The sequence below is a fragment of the Hemiscyllium ocellatum genome, chromosome 29 (genome assembly GCF_020745735.1).
Source record: "Hemiscyllium ocellatum isolate sHemOce1 chromosome 29, sHemOce1.pat.X.cur, whole genome shotgun sequence".
Classification (NCBI taxonomy): Eukaryota; Metazoa; Chordata; class Chondrichthyes; order Orectolobiformes; family Hemiscylliidae; genus Hemiscyllium; species Hemiscyllium ocellatum.
Genome location: NC_083429.1, coordinates 16,800,312 through 16,817,529, shown reverse-complemented (window position 1 = coordinate 16,817,529; position 17,218 = coordinate 16,800,312). Strand labels below are relative to the sequence as shown.

General features: G+C 41.7%; 1 protein-coding gene across 6 annotated transcripts in view; it reads right to left on the bottom strand.

Annotated features, from left to right (window-relative positions):
• Positions 1 to 17,218, bottom strand: part of arhgap32b (Rho GTPase activating protein 32b) — a 574,866-nt gene that overhangs the window by 126,508 nt on the left and 431,140 nt on the right. The gene's annotated exons all lie outside the window — the stretch shown is intronic.

The window sequence follows — 17,218 nt, the reverse complement described above, 5'->3', positions numbered from 1 at the left end:
GACCAGTCAGCAGTGGCCACGTCACACAAGTGAGTTAATAAAAAATTCCTTTTGCGGACACCAGAAACTTCCTCTTCACCAAGCATGTGCAGTCCCTCTACTTCCCTCCCCCTTCCGGTTGATCTCAGATTCCTCTGCTTCTTTCTGGAAAGAGGAGCTAAACTGTATCCATCTAACACCACCTTCCTCCACCTGGCTAGCTTCTCCTCACTTTGAGCAACTTCTTCTTTAACTCCTCTCACTTTCTTCAGGTCAAAGGTACGGCCACTTGTACCCGCATGAGTCCAGTCATGCCTGCCTCTTGATAAGCAACATGCAAAATTCCTTTTCTAATCCTATTCAGTCCCTTGCTACACTCTATCTTCAGGACATCAATGATATAATTGGTCCTGCTTTCTTCGTTCATTGAAATTGGAAGAATTTATCAATTTCCTTTCCAATTTCTACCTGCTCTAACATGTACTTGATCCATTTTTGATTGCTCCTTTCCCTTGCTCAACATTTTGTTTCCATTTCAGGAGATAGGCTGGTTACGATTCACCAACACAAACTAATTGACCCCACAATTATCTGGACTATATAAGAGAGTCATACAGCACGGAAACAGAACCTCTGGTCCAATTCGTCTGTGCTGACCAGATATTCTAATATGACCTAGTCTTATTTACCAGTATTTGGTCCATATCCCTCTAAAACCTTCCTATTCATGTATCCATTCAGATACCTTTATATCCTCTCAACCTGCTCGTTGTAAAGACTCCACTCCATCCTTCCAGTTTCTCCATATCTGTCACATCAATTCTTATGATACCATATTCCATAGGGGGTCCTCCGACATTTTCACATTTTTCCTCAACCTATAATTCTCTAGCACCGTAGTTGACAGGGCCATTGGCAATGTTTGATGGTCCCTTTCCCGACCATCTGCCCTCACCCTTTCTCCTCCTTTGCTAAACACCACTAAAGTCCCCAGGTCCTCACTTTTCAACCCACCAGCATCTACTTTCAAATGATCATTGACTATCATTTCTGGCACCTCCAGACACACAGTCTTCTCTCTTGTCAGCATTTCATGGGGACCATTCCATCTAAGACACATTCTCCCTGTGTCTGCATGGGTTTCCTCTGGGTGGCCTGGTTTCCTCCCACAGTCCAAAGATCTGCAGATTAAGTGAATTGGCATGCTAAATTGCCCACACTTCAGGGATGTGTAAATTAGGCGCATTAGTCATGGGTAATGTAGAGTAAAAAGGCAGGAGAACAGGTCTGGGTGGGATACTCTTTAGTCAGTGTGGACTTTTTTTAGATTAGATTAGACTTACAGTGTGGAAACAGGCCCTTCGGCCCAACAAGTCCACACCAACCCGCCGAAGCGCAACCCTACATTTACCCCTTACCTAACACTACGGGCAATTTAGCTTGGCCAATTCACCTAACCCGCACATCTTTGTGACTGTGGGAGGAAACCGGAGCACCCGGAGGAAACCCACGCAGACACGGGGAGAACGTGCAAACTCCACACAGTCAGTCGCCTGAGTCGGGAATTGAACCCGGGTCTACAGGCGCTGTGAGGCAGCAGTGCTAACCACTGTGCCACCGTGCCGCCCACTACTGTGCCACCGTGCCGCCCACCCACTGTGCCACCGTGCCGCCCACCACTTGTTGGGCTGACTGTCTTGTTTCCACACTGTAGAGATACTCTGATGATGACACCCTGGTCCATTCTTCCTCCCTTCCCAACACCCCCAAAGTATCTTCCCATGCAATCACAAAATACAACACCTGCTATTTTCCTCCTCACTATCTAAGGTCCCAGGTACACCTTCTAGGTGGAACATGTGATTTCAATGCACTTCACTAAACCAAGTCCACTGCATTCACTGCTCATGACTAGGGAGTGGGAAGTAAAAGCACAGACTGGGTGACCATTTTGTGGAACATCTACATTTTGCCTATAGAACTAACCCTGAGCTTTTAGTTGTCTGCCACTTCAACCATGCTCTCTGGCCAACATTCCTGTCTTAGGCAAGCTGCAATGCTCCAGCAAGGCTTAGAATGAGCTGAAAGAACATCAGCCCATCTTCCATTTGGATACCTTGCAGATTTCAAGACATGATATAGAATTCAATAATTTTGAGCCTGGACAGCACCTTTAAATACCCACCCCCATTCCCCAGGCCCTATCATAACAGGGGCTGATTCCAGAACAACGAACTCATTTTCACCTATTCATTCTCCCCACTACCATCTTTTCTCTTTCCCTTGCTTAATATCAACTACCCCATTGTCTGGCTAGCTTCCTTTTTCTGTCTTTATGTCTCTCTCTCTGGGCTCCACCTCCAAGTATCCACACACTCTTTCCCACCTCATCAGCATAAATACTAAGGTTTCCTAGCTACAATCAGATCTAAAGATGGATCACTGGATTTGAAATGGTTTTCTCACCACAGATGCTGCCAGACTTGGTGAGTTTCTCCAGCAATTGCTGTCTTTATTACAGGATTAAACAACAGGATTTACTACAGTAAATGAGTGAAACAGAGGGAAGCACTCAATTAACAAATAGAGCCAGAGATGCTAGCTGTTTATCATCATCAGTAGTGTTATTGTAGCCAATATAATAGCTTGACCAACAAACTCAAATCTCATACTTTTACTGAAAAGTTGCAGAGAGGCAGCTACAGATGATGGTCACACTTGCCCTGGTGATACACACTGATTAATGGACAAAGAATCAGTCACCATGCCTGATACACTGTAAAAGGATACTCCAATCTTTGTCACCTTGGCTCCACCATACAGCAAAACATTTATTAAGCATCTGGCCACAACAAGGCAAATGTCTTGAACTAGCATAGGCCTGGTTTGCACATTCAGTTGAAAATTTGAAATAAGAAATGAAATCTTGGACAAAGTGATCCTGTTCAGTTGCCCTGATAGTAACAAACAATACTCATGTTATATCACTCCTTACAAAATCATGACTCTGTCTATGGTCAATCCAGGACTTGCATATTCCAACATTGTGGAAGCAATTCTGGATCTGCCACGCTGTCACTGTGTAGCCAGTCCTGGACCCCAACATTCTGTCTCTGTGGAATCAATCCTGAACCCCAACATTCTGTGCAGTTTAACTTGAACCTCTGCATTGTCTCATTCACCAATCCTGGACTCCACCATTCTTTTCCTGTGGAATCAATCGTGGATCCTAGCATTCAGTCACTGTACTGTTTATCCTGGACCTCTACATCCTCTTGTTGAGCGATCAATCCTGGACTCCACCATTCTTTCACTGTGGAACCAATCCTGGTCTCCACATTCTGTCACTGTTGTATTGATTCTGAATCTCAAGACTTCTTTAGTATACAGTCAAGTCATATGTCACTTCTGTAACAGTTGTCAGTTACCAGTTACTCCTGGAATGTTAAATATATTCACATTTTCTGAGTCCTATCAGTTAAATGCTGAATGAGCTGATCCAGGCTGGTTTAATGATGTCTGGTAATTTAACTACACCTGACAGAAGATTCACAGAGAGTCTTCATACCTTAATGGAAATAAAGTGCAGACAAAAGGCTTGCTCTCAAAACACATGATTATTGTTTCTCTATAAAATGCAATGTGAACCTAATTTCAACTAAAATAAACTATTTGCCTTGAATTTCATAATAAAACGGTGTCATTAATATACAACAAATCTTTTCTTAGTGTTCAACTGAATAACATACATTTTTTGGACAAAGTGTGCAACACGCCAGGCTTTGTGGTTCCACAAAGAACCACACTGATCCATTATACTCTCAAGATAAGCACAAGGCAAAATATACATCAACAAAAAAGTGCAAGGAACACTGTGCTGCAATACAAGCAGGAGGCAGTATATATTCCAATAAAAATACATGACAGACTGCATTCCAACAAAAACACAGAACAGACCATATGTAACAGAAAATGGGACAGAGGTTATGATCAGAAATTTCAATTTAGTGTACTGGATTTGCTGTTCATAATGAAAGCTCCTCCATTTTGGGAAAGCCAAACAGTGGCTGAGTAGTTCTTTTCAGATCACCTCCTTCAGACTGAAACTATGATGCAGAGCCTGTGAGCATCTGTCACTTTAATTCTCTTCTTCACTCTTGCTCTGACCTTGATCTCATGTTTCAAGGACACTTAATGTCAGCTTGAGGAACTGCATCTCTCTCACCCTCAAGAATTGACACCAAGTCATAGAGATCTACAGCACTGTAAAAGATCCTTCAACTAACTGAGATTGTGACATTCAAACATGATGGCCTAACTCTTTGAATACCATTTTCCTGCACCCTGCAAGTCTTGGCATTCTAAGTGAATGTCTAAATACTTCTTAAATGTGATGAAGGTTTCTGCCTGTACCACCCTTACAGGCAGAATCAGACCACTGTCTTGGTGAAAAGGATTTTCCTCACATCTCCTCTAAACCTTCTACCCCTGACCTTAAATTTCTACCTCTGATCATTGCTCCCTCCATCGGGAAAAAGTTTCTTTCCGAGTACTCTGTCTGTGTCCCACAGTTTTAAAAATCTCAATAATGTACTCCGCAGTCTCCTCTGCTCCATGGAGAACAATCCCAGGCTGTCCAATCTTTCTTTATAACCAAAACTCTCCAGACTAGGCAAGATTCTGGACAATTCTGCTGCAACCTCTCCAATGTAATCACATCTCTCCTATAAGATGATCCCAAAACTGTACACAGTGCTTGAGCTGTGGCCTAACTAATGATTTATCCAGCATAACCTCCTAGATCTTAAATTCCATGTTATGGCTAATAAAAAGCATGGAGAAAGTGAGGACTGCAGATGCCGGAGACCAGAATTGAAAAATGTGGTGCTGGAAAAACACAGCAGGCCAGGCAGCATCCGAGGAGCAGGAGAATCGACGTTTCAGGCATAAGCCCTTCTAATAAAAAACATGTATACCACATGCCTTCTTAACCACTTTATCTCACTCTCCTGTTACCTTAAGGGATCAGTGGACAAGACACCAAGGTCTCTCTGATCCTTGGTGCTTCCCGAGATCCTGACATTCATCGTGTATTCATTTGCCCTTTCTATCCTGCCCAAGTGCATCACCTTACCCTTACCTGGATTGTATATCATTTGCCATTGATTTGCCATCTGACCAGCCTGCCTATATCATCCTGTAATCTATGCTATCCTCCTCGGTCTTTTCAAATTACTTGTAAAACCACCGGTCAACACTCTTATATTCAAATTTAACTCAATAATACATTATTGCACATATTAACCAAGGGCCTGATTTCTCTTGTATGCAAGTTGTGGCTACACCTTACTTTTCATATTTACAATTGCTTGTTTTATGACTGATCCAATCACCATCTCTTTTTGCCTCACACCATAAACCCTTCTGTTGTTTAGTCTCTCTGTTTTCCAACTAATTAGACATTTCCTCTCTTCTTCATTATTTTCAAATTTTTTATTGCTAAAAATCTTCAGTTCTGAAGGAGTGTCATCGTTAAGTCAACAATATCTCTGTTTCTGTCTCAATAGATGCTGTCAGATCTGCTTAACATTTCTAATAAGTTCTGTTTATATTTCCACTAACCTTTTCATCTACTGTAAATACCGATACAACATAGAATTATAGAATTCTATGAGTATCTACAGTGCAAAAAGAGGCCATTTGGCCGATTGAGCCTGATATGACTCTCTGACGAGCATCCTACCCACTAGCCTACACGTCCTTGGACTCCAAGGGACAATTTACCATGGCCAATCTCTTTAATCTGCACATCTTTTGACTTGATGTATTGATTTTGATGTCATTTACATCTTTTTCATTCAATTCTCTTTCTGAATGTGTTTTGTTATCCTTTACTGCTCTCTATATCACCCATATTCAACAGGATCTGTGCTTAATTTTACTTATGTGTCCTTTTCTTTTCCATAATAATTGCTTCTTTGTGCTTCACATCAACATTATAGAATAAAAACAGAACCACACAGAAGAGATATTAGGACAGATGAAGAAAAATTTGGTGAAAGAAATATCTGCTACGGATCCTTTTCAGGGAGAAATAGAGGTGAGGGTGGGCGGAGAGAGATCCAGACTTAACATCCAGAAGTTATTGACCTGAAGGCTGGTAGTCAGTGAGGAGTGAATAGACAGAAATGCGACAAGATCAGAATCAGAGAAGTACAAACACCTCTTTTCTTGCCCTTTGCTTCTGGAAAATAGATTCGTTTTCCCTTAGTAATATAAGCCTGTATCATGTTGAATTCTCATTTGAACACCTCCCACTAGTCATTTATCCATGAACAAATCTGTCCACTTCATTTTGGACAGCTTTGCCTCATTGCGCTGAAGTCAACTATAACTAAAAATGGATTCTTTCTAACTGTTCCATGAACCTCCTGTTCAAACCTTGCACTGAACTTGATCATATTATGATTGCTATTAAATGAAAGCACAGCTGGTCAGGCAGCATCTGAGAAGCAGGAGAATCGATGTTTTGAACATCAACCCTTCATCAGGAATGAGGTCTGACAAGTGGCAAGTAACATTTGTGCTACACAAATGCCAGGCAATGGCCATTTCCAATAAGAGACAATCTAACCATCACTCCTCGATATTCAATGCCACTGAATCCCCCAGTATCAACATCCTGTGGGGCGTTACCACTTTCCAGAAATACAGCTGGATTCACTGTATAAATACACTGTTAATATACATGAGAAGGTCAGAGGCTAGGAATACTACAGTGAGTAACTCTCCTCCCAATTCCCTAAAGCTTGACTATATCTACAAGGGACAAGTCAGCAATGTGATGGAATACTCCCCCCTTGCCAAGATGGGGAGCTCCAACAGCATTCAAGAAGCTTGACATCATCTAGAACAAAGGAGCCCACTTGATTGGCACCACGTCCATAAATATCCATTCCCTCCAATACTGACACTCTGTACCAGCTGTGTGTACTATCGACAAGATGCACTGCAGAAATTCATTAAAGACAGCAACTTGCAAAACCATGGTCATTTCCATCTTGAAGGAAAAGGGGCAACAGACACATGGGAACACTGCCACCTGCAAGTTCCCCTCCAAGACACTCACCCTCCTGACTTGAAAATATATAATTGTTCCTTTACTATTACTTTGTCAATATCCTGGAGAATTCTCCTAATGGCATTGTGCGTCTACCTGCAGCACAGAGGCTGCAGTAGTTCATGAAGGAAGCTCACCTCCACCTTCTCAAGGGCAACTAAGGACAGGCTTGAAACGTTGACTCTCCTGCTCCTTGGATGCTGCCTGACCAGTTGCGCTTTTCCAGTGTCACACTTTTTGACTCTGAACTCCTGCATCTGCAGTTTTCACTTTCTCCACAGATATTAAATAATTAGTCAACAATGTCCACAAGCTACAAGAGAATTCTTTAAAAAGAATGCCACGCTGTTTATCTTCGACTTGTTGGAGAAAACTATCCTGCAGTTATTCAACAAATTCATTATCCTCATGACTTATACTAGTCAGTTTAACCCAACGAATATTTAAGTTAAAATCCTCCAATGAAAACATTCTATCTTTGTTACGTGCTTGATCAGCCACTGTAATTATATGATATACATCTTTATTGCTTCACGTTACTTCTTTAGCCATATGTTTACCTCCTTAATCTATAAATTCCTATGCTAATTTTCACATCTCTGAGGAATACATCACAGATTCTACCCTTTCAGGTCCTATTCTTTAATTTAGCTCCTGATTCATGGCACTCTTTCAACAGGATCTCCTGGTTACAACAAGGATGCAAATGAATTCTTCTCTCTCTCCACCCCTACAATATCCTTCTAAACCTGTTAGACATGTCAATCACTTTAGAACCACAGGAAACAGGAGAAGTGCGACATACGGCCCTATGAGTCTGCTTCATCATTCATTATAATCATAGCTGATCACCTAATTTAACAGCCTGCTCCTGCCTTTCCCCCACTTCCTTTGATCCCTTTCGTCCCAAGTGCTATATCCAACTCCTCCTGGTAATCATACAATGTTTTGATCTCAACTATTTTCTGTGGGAGTGAATTCCACATGCTCACAACTCTACTGGTGAAATTTTAAATGGTTTACCTCATATCTTTAGATTGTGATCCCATCATTTGAAACATCCTTCCTGCATCTGTCTGTTTAACCTTAATAGAATAGGTTTGTGTGCAGTTCCCCCAATACTTCTGAACTCCAGCAAATGTAATCTGAACTGATCCAATCTCTCCTCACATGTCATCCTGCCATCCCAGGAATCCATATGGTAAACTTTTGCTGCATTCCCATCATAACAAGAACAACTTTCCTCAGATAGGAGACCAAAACTACACACAATATTCCAGGTGAGGTCTCCCCAAGTTCCTGTATAATTGCAGCAAGTCATCCTTGCCACTACACTCAAATCCTCTCACTAAAAAAGACCAATATACATTTGCCTTCTTCACCATCTGCTGCATCTGCACACTTAACTTCAGTGACTGGTGAATAAGGTTAGCCAGATCTTGGTGCACATTCAGCTCTCAATCTATAGCCTTTCAGATAATAATCACCTTCCTGTTTTCCTCCCAAAGTGGATAACTTCACATTTATCCCTATTTTACTGCATTTGTCATGCATTTGCCCACTCATTCAACTTGTTCAAAGCAGGCAGATAACACAACTCTCAAATAAACAAAAAGACTGCTAAATGGACCTCTCTAACTTCAAATCATGTTGAATTTGCTTTGCACACCTGCTGTGCAGCCTTAACCGTGTATGCCTTACTCTGTCAAAGCACCCTATGATCTTTATGTCCTTTTTTCCCTAAGATCTGCCTGTAATGCTTGCAAAACAAAACATTCCACTGTATTTAGGTACATGTGGTTACAATAAATTAAATCAAATCAAATCAAATCAGTGGGTACTGAAAATTTGAAACAAAAACTGAAATTACTGGAGAATTTGGGTCTGGCAGCATCTGTGAAGGGAAAGCAGAACCAATGTTCAAGTCTAGTACCCCTTGTTCAGAAATAATTCTCAATCTTGCTCTTGAAGCCCAATTCCCTAATTGCAGCATTCCTGTAATTACCACATTCTGTTTCACCTCCACTTCCTCCTCCCCAGTTTGGACAGCCTCCTGCTTCATGTTTTCATTCTGGCTGTCTTATGACACTCGTTATGTCTGTACTCACATGTTGCAGGTATATTTTAACTAATGGAAAGGATCATTTTTGCAGGTTCTCATTCTTCATCTTGCCTGAGTTGCCCTTTCACATGTATAGGATTTGTCATAAAAACTACATTCTGATTTTGCAGCTCTTTAAAAAGGGTAGTTGAAGTCTAGAGTAAACTATCCTGCAATGTCGACTTCTCCCTCATGATGCAGAGAGCTTCTAGCTCTCACTCCATTTCAAAGATGGACTCAGAGAGATTCAAAACAGAGATATTGAGTGCAGATGTGTTCACTGGAGTGATATCATTGTCTACTAACTCCCACAGATGTAGGCACTGTTCTGTCACACTTTAGCCTAGATTATTTATATCAACTATCTAGTTAATTCTAAGTTTTTGCTTCTTTTTCAAACTAACTGGCACAAAACATTGTAACACTCCACAATAGTTTGAATACTTACTACCTCACAAGAAGAATCACACATACTGGAGGCAAGAAGCAGCCAAATTTCTACTCTCACCAAACTTTATACTATTTATGATGCACCCCTTTTACTTTGTCAGGAGATATAATTACTTTATAAAATGTTTTGAGGCATATCCAAATGCTTCTTCAGCTTTCTGCTCACAGTAATTATCTCCTATTCAAGCAGTCACCAACAGCTGCTCAACAGTTAACGGTTCACTATCAATGGCAGTCAGTTTCCGTTAACTATCTGACAGTTCCTTTCTAGTTTTCAAAGTTTAAGTTAAATGTTAAAGCAAATTTCAATAAAAATTTCCTCACTTAACAATTTATTAATAGAGAATTTCATCCTTTATCAAATTCCAGGACAGACTAAAGCCCACTACAAGAAAACAAGGCGGCAGTGTGGCTCAGTGGTTAGCACTGCTGCCTATATAATCAGGGAGCCAGGTTCAATTCTAGCCTCGGGCGAGTGTCTGTGTGGAGTTTGCACATTCTCTCAGTGTCTGCATGGGTTTGCACTGGTTTCCTCCCACAGTTTAAAGATGTGCAGGTTAGGGGAGTTGGCCATGCTAAATTGCCTGTAGTCCTCAGGGATGTGTAGGTTAGGTGCATTAGTCAGGGATAAAATGTACAGTATTAGGGGAATGGACCTGGGTGGGTACTCTTCGGAGAGTCGGTGTGGACTTGCTGGGCCAAAGGTCCTGTTTTCACACTGTCGGGATTCTAACAGGATCATCATGCTTCAGTTATACAGGATACAGGGATTGGGGCTTGTTTGAAGTTTAAAAGATCCTGAATAGTCTTCACAGGATGGATGCCGAAAAGAAATTTCCTCCAGTGGATCGGTCCAGAACTAGGGAGTGCTATTTAAAAATTAGTGTCCTTTCAGGATAGAGGAGAATTTTTTTTTCTCTTAGGAAGTCTTTGGAACTCACTCTCTCAGGCAAGAGAAGTGGGGTCATTAGTTATTTTTAAGACACAGAATTGAAGAGATTCTTATTAAATAAAGGTTATTGCTCTACGTGGGAATGTAGAATTCAAACACAAATAGGTCAGCCAAGATGTTATACCATGGAAAACCAGGTTAAAGTGTAGTCTACCTCTGATGGGCTGATCAGAGGCAAATGGAATTCAATCCAGATAAATGTGACATGATGCACTTGAGCAGGACAAATTGGACAAACAAGGCAAGAGAATACACGATGAACAATATGACACTGGGAAGAACCAAGGATCAGAGAAATCTTGGCGTGCATGTATACCGGTCCCTTGAGGTACCAGTAAAGGTGGATAAACTGGTCAAGGCAGCATCGAAGATACTTACTGAAGTAACTTCATGAAGGCTGGTATCCTGTCACCAAGTCACATTTTAGTACATGCCAGAGCTGGCTCCTGGAGTGAACAGAATCCGAACACTCCTGTTTATTTTCTTTTTTATTATTAACCCCCACACTACCACCTAACTGCGGTAGTGCTTATATTTCCCCCAGCACCCATGTTGTGTGTGCAAGTGTGAGACACAGTAAAAGACACAAGGTGCACGAATCTTTATCCAAATTTCCACCACCAGGAAGAAAGGAAACACCCGGGTGGCCAGTGACAAGCAGTGCCCTTCACATCAAAGGGCAATGCTGTGTGATCAAACAGTGAAGGGGAGGGCAGGGATTAAATCAAAATAGAGTTGGAGGGGGAAATAATGCACTCCACTCCCTGCAGTGCCCACCTCTCCCTAAATAACTCCAGGGTGTTGGTGGAGACCGCGTGCTCCTTCTCCAAGAACACCTGGGCTTTAACGTAAAACACTCCTGTTTATTTCTGTCAAGCAGGACTCCCTGATTGGACCAGGTTAACACCTCAATCATGGTACTTATATTCTGAGATCCACCTGGCGAACCTCGTTTCAATCATGACACTTGCCTTTATTGGTTGAGGTACACAATTTAAAAGCAGGGATGATATGCTGAAACTGTATAAAATATTGTTAGGTCACAGCTAGAGTATTATGCACAATTCTGGAATCCATCTTGTCGGAGGAATTGTTAGCAATGGAGAGGGTGCAGCAGAGATTTATCAGGATGGCACCTGGATTGGAGAGTTTCAGTTATGAAAAGAAGTTGGATAGACTGGGGTTTGTTCTCCTGAGGGAAGAAGAGATTGAGGGAGGGGCATGATTGAGACATGTAAAATTATCAGGGACACAGAGTAGATGGGAAAGCATTATTGCCCCTTGGTGGAGGGGTCAATGAAAGGGGGGCATAGATTCAAAGTAGGCGGCAGTAGGTTTAGAAGAGATTTTGAGCTACAGGGAGAGGTTGAATAGGCTGGAGCCTTTTTTCCCTGGAGTGACGGAGACTGAGGGATGACTTTACAGAGGTTTATAAAATTTCAACAGACATCAATACGGTAAATAGCCAAGGTAACTTTTCCTAGGATAGTGGAGTCTAAAACTAGAGGACATAGGTTTAAGGTGAGGGGGGCAAGATTTATAAAGGACCTGAGGGGTAACTTCTTCACACAGAGGGTGGTGTGTGTATGGAAAACGGGCTGCCAGAGCAAATGGTGGATGTGGGTATAATTACAACATTTGAAAGTCGTCTGGATGGGTATATGAATAGGAAGGGTTTAAGATATGGATCAGATGCTGGCAAATGGGACTAGGTCAGATTGAAATGTCTGGTTAGCGCTGATGAGTTGGATCGAAGGGTCTGTTTCTCTGCTGAATGACTCTATAAAAATGTTTTTACCCAGAGGGTGGCGGAAGTCACATATGACAGTTTTGGCGTTGGGAAATGGTAATTATACAGGCCTGAGAAAGAAGTTGGCCCAAATAGACTGGGCAAAAATATTAAAGGGCAGGACAGTTGAAGGACAGAGGCAAATTCTTAGTGATATTCGAAATACTTCTCAACTAAAGTAATATCCCTAAGAGGAAGAGAAATTGTAAAAAAAAAAGGAAAAATCATCTATAACTTAACAAGGAAGTCAAGGATAAAATAAAGGCAAAAACTAGGACATATCATACTTGAAAGGTTAGAGGCACTCTAGAGGATTGACAGAACTTTAAACTTCAGCCTAGGGTTATTAAAAACAAAATCAAAAGAGCTAAGATGAACTATGAAAGGAAACTAGCAGAAAACATAAGCATCACTACTAACAGCTTCTATAAGAAAAATAAAAGATTACTAAATGGTGGTCTTTTCGAAGACAAAATGGGGAGGCAATAATGGGAAATCAATATTTTGTGTCTTCTTTCACAGTGGAAGAGAATAATTTATACCCAAAAACTGTAGGTACTACACATGAACTTGGTGAACTTACTGTAACTGGGGAAAAGGTATTGAGTAAACTGATGGAATTAAAGGCCGATCAGTCCCTAGGGCCTAATGGCCTCCGTTCTAAGGTACGAAATAAGGTGACAGCAGATATAGTGGATGTATTAGTTAAGAAATTCCAAAATTCCCTGGATTCTGGAAAGGTATCAGTGGATTGGAAACATGCTAATGTGACAGCTTTAATTAAAAAAAATACACAAAAAGTGAGGAGCTATAAACCAGCTGGTTTGATCTTTGACCCCTGTGTGTGTGGGGGGGGAGAAGTGGCTGGAGTCAGCCATAAAGGAGGAGACAACAGAACACTTGGAAAATCACAGCTCAATTCACTAATGTCAGCATGGTTTCATGAAGGGCAAGTTGCGCTTGAAAAATTTGCTGAAGCTCTTTGAAGATGTAACCAGCAAGGTTAATGACAATCCAGTGGATGTGGTATATCTAGACTTCCAGAAGGCATTTGATAAGGTGCAACATAGAAAACTGATCCAGAAAGCGAAATCTCACTAAGGGTAGAGTATTGGCTTGGATAGAGAATTGGCTGATTGACAAAGGGTTAGGATAAACGGGTCTTTCTCTGGATGAATTCTAACCAGTGAGGTGCCACAGGGTGCAGTTCTTGGACTTCAACTATTTAAATGATCTGTACACAGGGACAGAGTGGATGGTACTATAACGGATGGGAAAGCAGACAGTGATGAAGAGATAACAAGCTTACAGATGGATATTGCTTGGCTAGGAGAATAGGCCAGAATCTGGCAGATGTAGTTTAATGTAGATATGTTCAAGGTTGTCCATTTTGGCCAGAAAAATACAAGAGCAAATTAGTTAATTGAGAAACAGACTCAGAGTGCGTTAGCAGTGACGGATCTGGGCGACTGTGCATGAATTACAGAGAATGGGCATGCAGGCGCAGCATGTAATAAGAAAGACAAATGGAATCCTGGCATTTATTGCAAAAGGGCAGAATTACAAAAATAAAGAAGTTTTGTTACAATTATATAAGGTGCTGATGAGACCATACAGTGTGTCCAGTTTTGGTCTCCTCACTTGAGGAAAGATGTGGTGACACTGCAGGTAGTTCACAGGAGGATCACCAGATTGATCTCAGGGATGCATGTGCTGTGTACGAGGAATGCTTGAATAGCTTGGTCTTGTACTCACCAGGGTTCAGAAGAATGAGGGAGATCGAGGATCTAAAATGCTAAAGGGATTGGTAAGGTGGACGCTGAACACATGTTCTCCCTTGTGGGACTAGCTCGAACATGAGGTCATAAATATACAGTGACAGAGCCCTTCCTGATGAAGGGCTCTGGCCCGAAACGTCGAATTTCCTGTTCTTTGGATGCTGCCTGACCTGCTGTGCTTTAACCAGCAACACATTTTCAGCATACAGTGACAGAAGACAACTTCAAAACTGAGAGGAGAGAAACCACTTCCCTCAGGGGGTCACGAATCTGTGGAACTTATTGCTCCAGAGTGCAGTGAAAGCAGAGTCAATCAACAGAGTCGAGAAAGAAATAGAAACATTTCCCTTGAAAAGTTGGATAAAGGGCTATGTGGAGCAGACAGGAAAGTGGAGTTAAGACCAGGATAAGGTCAGCCATGATCATGTTAGATGGCAGAGCAGACTCAAGGGGCTAAATTGCCTCCACCCACTCCCAATTCCTATGTTCCTGTGAATCTTGATCTCATTGCCTGTAAGGATGGCAGAGGCAGAAACCTTCATAATATTTAAGAAGTATTTAAACATTCACTTGTATATAAGGTTATGGTTCAAATGCTGAAAAATAGGATTAAAACAGTTAGGTGGTTGTTTCTGACTAGCACGGTTGCAATGGGCAGAAGGACTTTTTACTCTGCTGGCGATCTCTAGACTTTGAATATATTTTGCACTTTTGTATGTACAAGAACAGGTCACATCTTATTCCAACTCATAAACAAATTGGATTTTACTCCAATACGCGAGAGGGCAGTCCTTACTCCAGTACAAGTGTAGGACTATTATAGAACATAATTGGGTCATCAAGCTCAATTCACATCACGCAAGTTAACTCTCCACAGTCTGCTGTTATTTTAGACCAGCGGGAAAAAGCACTGCAACACTAGCTGGCTGAAAGGGGTTACCTAGCGTGGAAATAAAACTGCAAATTAAGTAAGAAACTAAGATTATGAAAAAAGGTATTTATCTGAATTGCATAAAATTCTTGGGACATGATATTTCATTTTCTTCACTGCTAAACAAATTGGGACTGAGTTCCATGAAATAGAGATTAAGTCAAAGAACTATCGTTCTGTCACCTCTGAACATTAATATTCTGATAGAATGAGCATCTCACTGTAACAATGCCTCTCTTTTCCAGCAATACAGTGACATCACAGTGCAAGTGCCAGGAAAATGAGAATACTAATACCTATTAACAGCAAACTCTGTATCTCTAAAATATTGAGTTTGCTTGAAAGACCCTCATGCAGTATTGGATGTTCTCACATTACCTGGGGCTGTATTTACCTATCCCTGCAATTTTGCAAACTTTACAAGTTATGCAATCTTCAGACATTACAAACAACATGCCTCTTCTGATCATGCATGAAGAAACACTGAATGCTGCATGTGTGTTTTATTTCTTCCAGATGTACTGCATACAATTTGATGCAAATAAAAATATGCACATTTCACAGGTTTGTCTTCAAAAAAAGAACAGTCCAGCACAGGAAAAGGCCCTTCAGCCCACCATATGTATGCAACTATGATGCCGTTCAAAACTAATCCTATCTACCTTTAAATGATCTGTGTCCCTTTATTCTCTGCCTGTACATATGTCGGCCTAAATGCCTCTTAAAAATTGTTATCTATCTGCCCACAAACCTTGTTGAGTTATTTGAGAAAGTGACCAAATAGGTGAATATGGGGAAAACAGTTGATGTGGTGAATATGGACTTCAGTAAAGTGTTTAATAAGGTTCTCCATGGTAGGCTATTGCACAAAACATGGAGGAATGTGATTGACGGTGATTTAGCAGTTCGGATCAGAAATTGGCCAGCTGAAAGAAGACAGAGGGTGGTGGCTGATGGGAACTGTTCAACCTGGAGTTCAGTTACTAATGGTGTACCGCAAGGATCTGTTTTAGGTCCACTGCTGTTTGTCATTTTATAAATGACCTGATAGAGGGCATGGAAGGATGGGTTAGTAAATTTGCAGATGACACTAAGGTCGGTGGAGTTGCGAACAGTGTAGAAGGATGTTGCAGGTCACAGAGGACACAGACAAGCTGCACAGCTGGGCTGAGAGGTGGCAAATGGAGTATAATACGGAAAATGTGCGGTGATTCACTTTGGAAGGAGCAACAGGAATAAAGGGTACTGGGCTAATGGTAAGATTCTTGGTAGTGCAGATAAGCAGAGGGATCTCAGTGTCCATGTACATAGATCCGTGTAAGTTGCTACACAGGTTGATAGGGTTGTTAAGAAGGCATACTATGTGTTAGCTTTTATTGGTAGAGGGATTGAGTTTCGGAGCCATGAGGTCATGCTACAGCTGTACAAAACAGCTGTCCCGGTGTGGCCACACTTGAAATATTGCATACGGTTCTGGTCATCGCATTATAGGAACGATGTGGAAACTTTGAAAGGGTTCAAAGGGAATTTACTAGGATGTTGCCTGGTATGGAGGGAAGGTCTTATGAGGAAAGGCTGAGGGAATAAACGTGAGAGAATGTTGAGAGGTGACTTAACTGAGACATATAAGATAATTAGATAGGGTGGACAGGGAGAGCCTTTTTCCTCAGATGGCGATGGCTAGCACGATGGGACATAGCAGCACGGTGGGACAGTGGTTAGCACTGCTGTCTCACAGCGCCAGAGACCTGGGTTCAATTCCCGCCTCAGGTGACTCTGTGTGGAGTTTGCACATTCTCCCCATGTCTGCGTGGGTTTCCTCCGGGTGCTCCGGTTTCCTCCCACAATCCAAAAATGTGCAGGGTAGGTGAATTGGCCAGGCTAAATTGTCCGTAGTGTTAGGTGAAAGGGTAAATGTAGGGAAATGGGTCTGGGTGGGTTGCGCTTCGGCAGGTTGGTGTGGGCTTGTTGGGCCGAAGGGCCTGTTTCCACACTGTAAGTAATCTAATAGCTTTAAATTGAGGGATGAAAGATATAGGACAATGTCAGGCGTGGTTTCTTAAAGTAGTAGGGGCAAGGAATGCATTGGCTGCAATAGTATTAGACTCGCCAACTTTA